General features: G+C 33.0%; 1 long non-coding RNA gene across 1 annotated transcript; it reads left to right on the top strand.

Moving 5' to 3' along the window:
- Positions 1-7,480: 7,480 nt before the first annotated feature.
- Positions 7,481-9,413, top strand: LOC131438974 (uncharacterized). The gene is made up of 3 exons (XR_009231032.1): positions 7,481-7,598; positions 8,051-8,378; positions 8,452-9,413. It is a non-coding gene; the product is annotated as an uncharacterized LOC131438974 (long non-coding RNA).
- The last annotated feature ends 393 nt before the right edge of the window (positions 9,414-9,806 follow it).

The raw sequence follows: 9,806 nt of genomic DNA on the forward strand, positions 1-9,806 counted from the left end.
TTGCGTTGTTGTTTAAACAATGATGTTTTCTAATGAAGCTGTTAAAAATACATACATTTATTCTCCAGTGAAGTTACGAAGAATTCTGTTGTAATAGGAAAAGAAACATAGATTTTTCCAATTGGAATTTTAACTAATTTATTTCAATATCTACCCTATATACCCTACACCGCTACAACATCAGAAGGCAGAAACCATGTGAAGGTATGAGATATGGACTTTTGGGTTATAAGCATCTACGTTAGATATCAGGTTCGAAACGGTACCAAATGGTCGAATTCTGCATAAAAAGATGTTTCCATGAATTTGAATTTTATTTGAATTGATTTTTATTATTACTGTAATTGATGTACATATTGTCTGAGAACATGATTGCAAAGTTTCAAAGCCAAACTTCGAATGTTTCAGATAACATAGTTCTTTGCATTCCCAGTAAATTCGAGCATCGGAGAATTCGTGCACGAATTCTACGCTTGTGTTTCGAACAAGATTGACGTTCACACTGTATCTCACTTGAGCAAAAGAATAAAGAAGGTAGCAAAACGAGGAGCGCGACGGTTGACTGATGCTCTACAGCTCTGTAGCTATCGGGCGATTTCTCTGAACCATGCGCCTAAACTTTGAAGCTTGATTTCTCGAAACCACATTATGGGAGTCCGCTCACACAATAATAAATTATTAAATCAATCGACACGACTTTTTACTCATATTGTAAGATAAGGACAAAAATAATAAAAATAAAAATTTATAAAAAATAATTTTAGTTGGAATTGTTTTTAACTAAGCACGAAAACAGCATATTTTCTATTTCATATTTTTAAATATTTATATTTTGCTGAGTATTTATAATTTTTTAGGTACACCCCATAATTACACAGGTATTTTAGAAATATGGCAAGGAAACGTGAAATAGTTCAACGGAAATTAATGCATAATAATCCTCAATAATGCATGCTGTATATTGGACTATATATAAATCAGTATCATGTAAAATTGATCTTTGCTGGATTGCGTTCACAACTATTTGTACTGAATTTAGAATATTTGGATAAAGTTTCCCAAAAAGTTCAAGTAGTGTGCCTACGCTCGGAAGCTATCGAAAGCGACATCTTTCGTGTAATTGGTCTAGTAATACCGGTATTAATAGTATATGTTTGAAGAAGCTCCATCTATTTATTCAATCAAGAACATTCAGGTCGACAAAATGGGTTTGCTATGAAGAAAAATTAACAGCAGTGTAATTGTATAACAAAACGGATGCTGGACGCAACCATTCATTGGTAATATAATCAAATGTTTGCATTTTCGATATTTGCTTTCCAAATTGTATATACTACTCAGATATGTTGACATTCGACTTTAATTTACACAAAATAATAGTTGAACTTAATAAACATAAATATTTTTGAATATTTTCTTGTATTGAGAACAGACCAGGGAGAATTACCACTTTTTTATTGTACGTTGTGCTCTATAGTTATCTCATTACCCACTGTAGAAAAAAAGGAAGTAGAAAATGTTTCCTACTCTGTTAACACGCGCATTTAAAAGAATGGATAGAAACCGAACATGAAATACTACAGAAGAAAACTACTGGTTTGGTATTCTATATTTGGTTCATTTTCTATTCATGTTAGAATAAACACAATAGGACAATAATCATTTCTTAAATACCATTTATGAAGCTTTTCGACTTTTTTACGAGGAGGGCATTAATAGTTTCATGTAACGATAGGTACTCTTCTTTATATTTGTCAGCAACCTGTTCTTACATCGACTGGAAGGATATACCAAAAAGCGCCATCTTTGTTTAAATTTATTAAAGTAACACATTGAAAATGCTAACTAATCAAACACTACACCACCACAGTCGATTATTCTGTTCATATAAAAAATGTCGAAAAGACTACAGTTTAATTGATGGTTATCGGCATAATTTCAATGAAATGAGCTTAAACATGTCCTTACCTACGTTTTTTTTTTTTCAAATGCATATTACTACCCATGACATTTATAGCATTTAACATAACGATTCATTACATGGGAAGTTGGAATATTAAAATTGATAGATTTAGAGAGATGGGAATAATGATTTTACAGTGAAATCAGTTTTGATGTGATCAATGCGAGGTTTTATAACTGTGCAGTTTCTAAAAGTTAAATTGCATACAAAATCACACTATCTCTGTAATCTTTTTCTATACGTTGATGCAATTCTGTTGATGTGGATTAACGAAGTTTGATATAATCATGCGTATTTATAAACCTATGCTACTTATGTTATAGTACATAATTGTAACAAACTTCAACTTATTTAGAAAATAATGTCCGTATACTTGCCACTACAAAAAGAAATTGAAGAAGTGTTTCGAAAATACGAATTTTTACTTTTGGAAATCATATGATTACTTTTTTCTCTTTTTAAGCATTTTTTTAATGCAGTTTCTTTTTACGCGGATTTCCGATGTTACGCGTTTTTTTTGTCGTGAATACGACTTACTTTACTATGGGGTGCCTTTTCAAAATTTACCCTCTGAGAGAGTGATAAGTTTTTGATCGTGAATATCTCTTTTGTTTTATCTAACGAATCAACATAATTTTTGCTACATGTCATCGGAAATATGATCACAATTTTATGATTAAATTTTCAGTTGTGTGACATAATCTCAAATAGTTCAAAATTAAACTTTTCTGAAATGTTTGGTATGAACGAGTAGGTTAATTCATAAGGCGCGTTTGCCTTTCTCGTAATTTGAAAGCTCATAGCTCAGTGATCTGTGGAAGGATTTATATAATCTAACTACCAATAGAATCGAAATTTTTCAACTTAAACGTGTATAGCAAAAGCATTGAAGTATTTCAATAGTACACTATTGAAAAACCTATCTCATTTGACCCATGTCAACACCAGCCAATCAGAACGCGTTCTGAGGAAGAGAACAAAATATCTGCTGCTGTACAACAAATCGTTCGAGAAAAATGTTCCGAAAAGTGGTGAAAATCGTAGTGAGTTCCTCAATTTGGTCCTTTTGTATGGTAGAAACGAATCCCTACAGCATATTGATAGTTTCTTCCAATAAATTGTGCAAATCCGAAATGGAATAATCGACATTAAAATTCTATTTTTATAGCCGTTAGGACCGCCCATTAGTGAAAAAGCAACAAACGAAATCACGTAAAAAGAAAGCTCTTAACAAAAATTGGATCAGTTTGGATTCTATCGCAACTGCGATAGATGTATTATGTGTCGTTTGCAAAGCTAGTTTCGCTTCCGACAAGAGCGATTACGTCACAGCTGCCAGTCATTTGCATGGATGAAAAAGCAACGGTGGAGAGCATTACACCAAATCAGCCGTTCTAATGGTTCTAAAAGTTTTCTAAGGAACTATTAGGATTTGTTGCTTGCAAATCGAAAGGAAATATCCTCAGTTTAGTGCAAATCTAGAACAGTTTGGTTAGATTTGTGCATTTTTCGCTGTGTGAAATTCACAGTAATCGAGATCAAGTGAAGCCTTCTTTGTTTTTGAGAAAAATGTGGAAAAGGGTAATGCTTGCATAATTCATACAATTGATCAACTAATTGATATTCGGAAGTGTTAAGGAACATGTCAGTTGTTTTCGTATTCACGACATCCAGTTATGTCTCTGACCCACCCACCTTTTTTAACGCGGATTTCTGAAGTTACGCGGTTTTCTACGCGGATTTCCAAAATCACGCTGTTTTTTTCGGCATCAAAAAAAAATTTCGATTTCGGAAGCCTCAAAATGTCCCCAAAGTCGTTTTTTGGAGATTACACCAGATCTGGACGTTTCATGCATTTCTAAAATAAATTTTTTGTCTTTAGTTTGGAGATTTCCGAAGTTACGCGGTTTTTTTACGCTGTACGTATCCCCCGCGTAAAAAGAGATCTCAGTGTAGGATATATACACTGAGATCTCACCCAAGCACCCATATCTTATATTTGAGAAATGTCTAATTTAAAAAAAATATGTCAGAGCTTATGTACTGTACTACGAGGATACCATATACGTTGTCCGGTATTTAATTTCGTTAATATTTTAAAGTTTTTGTTCGCCTTGCGTGTTCGAATATATGTTCTTTTAAGTGTTCACAGTGCCCCCTGAATTTTCGACATTCAACCCGCCATTAAAAGCATTTCCATCTATAGGCTAATTTATTGTCAATAGTTTTGACTCGCATTCAAGAAATCTAATGCTACTACTGTGTCATCGACTAATGGGCGATCTAACGTGGCGTTTCACAATCAGAGGCGTACGAGTGTTTCAAGTTTATCTGTCAAAATACTAGGGAAATTCTAATTTCCACTTGTGAAATGATTTATAAATTATTTACATCATCTGATTTATAAATTATTTACATCATACATGAAAAATTAATTTTCATGTCTCCTCACTCTGTTATTTTTGCAGTAGGCAAGTTTCTGTTTCTAACAATAACGTTCAATTCTGATTTCAGTATGTGGGAGAATGTTATGTTGATCATTTCCAAATGATTTTATTTGCTGCGTTCATTATACAATTCCGTTATAAGGACCGTACAGATGCGCAAACTTAACTAAATTATGTGATATTATAATTTAAAATAGCTTCTTCCGAATTTTGATTTTTCCTCTAGCATTCAAAATAACCTCCACCGAACCGAAACAAATTCCGAACTTCGATACTGGTCAACATACCATGTAATAAAATCAAACATAGTTCTAATGAGTGTGCAGCTTGTGTAAAATTCACTCGTTATTCAAATAATGGAACTTAGATGGCGCGTTAGGTAAAATTTGTTCTGGGTTAGATTGCCGATAGGTGTTCTTTTGAGGTGAAAGCTTTAGAAAGTGAGAACTACTTCATAAGTTTCACACAATGTTCATCGAATAAAACGGATGGTATGTTCATTGTTGATTGATTTGTGTTATGAGTGCTAAGATTTAAAATATTCTTCACGTAATGAGCGACATTGAATTGACAAATTTCTCGTTAGACATGTTTCTTTAGAAATAGTGCTATTTTGATTCGATTTGTAAAAAATTATTCTGCTCAACAATTTTCGTAAAAATGTAACAATGAGAGATTCTCTTTGTTTACTTTCTCTTTCGATTATTACGAAATATTCCTGCTTTTTCGGTAATTTCTTCGGTGTAATCGGTAAATAATTGGAGAGAAGGATTGCTAAGAGTACCGTAATAATCGAAAGAGAAAGTAAACAAATAGAAATTCTGATTGTTACATTCGTCGTTTTGAACATTTTATACAGAACTTATCTCGTGATACCATACTACGAGCTTCGTTGTGTAGCTCAATATGACAAAAAAAATCAATACGCGACAGATGGCGCTATAATGCAAAGCGATACACCATAGAAAAAATTTATAATCTAGGGTGCATTACGTTACATCCCCATTAAAAATATTTAAAAATGAGTGACATGCCACTCAATTTCATAAATAGTGCAACTAGTCAAAATTTGAGTTTCCCCTCTCATCTATGCATTTTAACATAAGAACGAAAATGTCGAAATTTGAATGATTTAGACTCAGAACAGAAGAACCATATTTTTAGAAACTTTAGTATATTAAAAATTTTAGTTCTTTGAACGTCACATTTTCATTTATACGACGTTTGTTCCAATAATCGTGTTATTAGTACACGAAATCACAAAAAATCAAACTAAATAAAAATAATAATTGTAGTACTTCAAATTTACTAACATTCTAGTTGAAATAAATTAATTTAAAACTATTAGTTATTTCAACTAATGATTTTGTAGGCTAAAATCATTCAGGGTCTGTGCATAACATTCAAACCGACACCACAGACTTTCGATTTCATTGGTACCTTTGAAGGAATTTCGATAATCGAAGAAAACTCTTTCAGTCCAGTCAAGAGAGGGATATCCTGCATCAAATCGGACACTTTTTAGAAATTGAAAAAAAAAACATTTATAAAAACCTGGTTTTTACCCAAGTTATCTCTACCGCGGCGTCTCTAAGCGCATTTACAAAGTCAATTATTGACTCGAATTAATTGCAGATTTGCAAGATATTTGAGTTGTTTATTATAATCATACTATTTTGTTTGCTTCAACGAATAAAATAATTGCTTTCAAACGAATTTGCAAGGTAATTTTTTATATTACTTTCATTTCAATTTATATTCGTTTTCAATGTCCAAGCTTTTGATTTATATTGTCAATTTTCAAGACATTTAGCTCTTTGTGGCGAGACGATCGAATTATTTACTTAACACAATCAAGTCCTGATATTTTAGTTGAAATTCAATAATTTGGTGCTTCATCAGTCCGGCCAAGATCCCTGCATCAAATATTTTTTGTAAAGAAAATGTGTTATGTAACGTTATACCATTGCAAAAAAGCAGTGTAAAGCATACAAGTGAAAATCCGTTAAAAATTACCGTTGCGTACGACTTTACGCGCATTAATTACCATTGTATGGAAGCTCGAACGCAACAGCCCATAATCAACTGTTGGGCTGCTCGAAGCGCCTCTACAGGAGAATTGCTTTTTAAAACAATTGTTAAATTTCTTACACACATTGAAATCTCTACTTAGATAGCTGTTCTCCGTGATGTCATTTTCAAAAATATGATTGATTATTAAAACATACGCTTGAATTGTTGAAACTTCCCTAGGGAATGAAAGAACTTATACCACAGAGAACAGACATTCAAGTAGATATATACCCAAGTAGCAATCCGCAACTACACGCAGAAAAATGGGGCTTGTTTAAAATAACAAAAGTGTTAGTAGATTTTTAAACTCAAAGACTGTTTATTTAAAACTACAGTGTGATTGTTTTGAAATATTTTTGTATTTAACAACAACAATGATATCAGTTTCAATTTAAATTAAAATTATTGCAAAAATAAACAACAACAGCAAATTAATCGAATATTCTATACTGTTAAGATCAATCAGAATGTTTATTGCAGGTAAACAAAACTTAATTCAAAACAATGAATAATAATAAAGTTGATTGAACTCAGCTTCACCTTTACATTAAAAAAAATATGTGTTTGTTTCTAACAGGATGTGTTTTGCAATGTGATACAACCAAATTTGTTATTTAAATCAGTGCAAACATTCGTTAGAATTACGAATGAATGGCTTTAACATAATTTTAACGTGTACCTTGATAAATACTGCGGAGCAGGGATGCCAGGTTCACAGATTAATCTGTGTTTCGCAGATTTTCAACATTTTGCACAGATTTTAAAAATGGCACAGATTTTCACAGATTTCTGAAAATGATCACAGATTTTTGAAATCGATCACAGTTTAGCACCATAGTACAGAGCGGTTGAATAAAAAGGTACCTAGCTTGGGTAGTGAGACCTTTTTTTTGCTCACGAAAATGATTCCAATCAGCTATTATGGTACGGGAAACGTACACAGATATTAACAGACAGGTTTTTGGCTTGATCACAGATTTTTGGAAAATGACCTGGCATCCCTGCTGCGGAGAAAAAAAGTACCATTATCCGTGGATCAGTAATGAACAAAAGAAAGCGCTCAAATTTTATTAAAGTTCTATTTTTGGATATTTCTGTGGCAGTAGTTTTACGCCGTAAGTATGACAATTTATCATTCTCCCAAACTGTTTTCGATACTCATCGATTTAGCCAACGAAACATATCGCCATTATACTGTCTACGGTATTTATATGCGAGCATTAGCCGTTCATGAGAAAACGAATTCTAATCAAATTTATGATATATTCCAATTCCCTGCTCGAACCGGAATAATACACACCATTTCATACTACCTATAACCATAATTATTTTACCATCTGGTTCTCTGGCTTTTGTCTCATAATTTTCATTTTTTTATAATCACTGACACAGCTGCGCCCGATTGATTAATAAGTATCGATTTATGATTATATTCATGTTCAGTCCCTAGTTTTCTATAGTTAAGAAACTATCCAAATTTAATGAATAAATCAATTTAAGAATTATTACCATACTACGCAAATTGTCTAGTTCTAGTTAATATCTAACTTATATCTCGTGAATGTAGGTTATGTCGGAGGAGAATAAAAATATATTTTCATCCTTCGATTGTACATCGAAGCAATCGTCACCTGATGGGATAATCAATTATGTCGCGCAAGTGTCTTTCAACCCTGGTGATTCTTTAGAGGATATTTATGAAGAAATCGATTGGGAATCTCTTGATATTGTGAAATTACTCCGTTCATTAGGAGTATGCAAAAATGTCATTAAAAAATTCATTGGTATAATGATGTTTTTTCAAGTGAAATATGTTCATTAGATTGTTTTGCGAGCCGTACCTTGCAGATCGAACAAGGATCATATCTGGTTTAATCTCCTGGAGAATCTCACAGGTATCATCATTAGTTCACTAGATAATGAAAACATCTTTTTTCATAACAATTTAATGATTTTTTATCATTGTAGAACCTGCCTCCAATAAGTTCACCTATGAAGTCAAGTGAGAATGTTAGTAGCACCCACCGAAGTCCAATGAAAAGCGAGAACTGTACTGCCTCTTTCTTACTGAATAATTCAGCCAGAGGTCAACGGATCCTGAAAGTGTACGAAGAGACGAAATTATTGAGTAAAACAGACAGGAGAAACATTACGCACATAGTCATCGACGAGTACAAAGACCGCTTTGGAAAATTGACTCACAAGCAGCTTGAAGACCGGGCAGCGGAGCTTAATTAATTTGCATACTGTACATCAATCCTTATATTTAAGACTTTGCAATTATTATGAAACAAACAGTAATATTGAGGGTCTACAAATTCATAGTAGCAGACATGGCATTTCACCAGAGTGATAAACGCTAGAGTCAGATTTCTGCCACACCGAGGATGAAAAAACGAAGCACCGCACAAAGAGGAAAGCGCACTTCTTCTCAGTGTCGAATAGACAGCATTTGAGTGTGTGCTTGTGGTTAAAGCAGCTGGCGCGAGTGAAACACATTCTCTTCGCATGAATCGCTCACACGCGCTCTCGATTTTGCGTGTCCACGCTTCATCTACGAAAACCATACAGCAGAGTGCTCACCGGCGTGTACACCTCTGTGAAAGTATCTGCATCCACCTCAGAGAATTTATTAGCTAATGCTCTAGCACTTTGGTGCGATTCAGTGGAAGAGGTAAAAGGAAATAAACAAACGCACTCATGATGCGTGCACACTTACACAACAGTGGTGTATAAATGTGAAAGAGAAGAGCTCTCGTTGAAGTTGTCAGTGCGAGGGGAGAAATTTTGCTTGCTCTTCGTCACACAGAGGAGATAGACATCTCTGCATAGTAGTTCATAGTAGTAAGAAAATAATTTAAGTGGTTAGTAACATTTAGTGTGTTCGAGGTCTGCGAGATAATATTGTTATTTAGTCGTGCATTTGTAATCACCGTTGAACTGAAAAAAGGTGAAAAGGTTATTATTTTAAGATCGAGGATTTTTTGTATTTCCAAGGGTACTAGTATACCCATCCTAATTTTTTAATAAAAATATAACTTAAAACAAAAGTTGAGATTTATTTAAAGAAATCCATTTTCTCTTTAACGACAAAAAAACCTTTGGGTTAGAACAAAAAATAAATAGTTATTCAGAATAAACGATTTTTTTAATTCTAACTAGTTTAATAATTGATTCAACTAAATTTTGTTTATTTAAAATAAATCATCGAATGTATTGTTTCTTTAATAAAATGAATGAAGTGAATTAACTAGCAAAAGATTTGTTTTAAAAAAAATGTACTTCGAATACCTTATCCATCAATTTAATTCAACAAAATGTTC

Source organism: Malaya genurostris, chromosome 3, assembly GCF_030247185.1.
Source record: "Malaya genurostris strain Urasoe2022 chromosome 3, Malgen_1.1, whole genome shotgun sequence".
Lineage (NCBI taxonomy): Eukaryota > Metazoa > Arthropoda > Insecta > Diptera > Culicidae > Malaya > Malaya genurostris.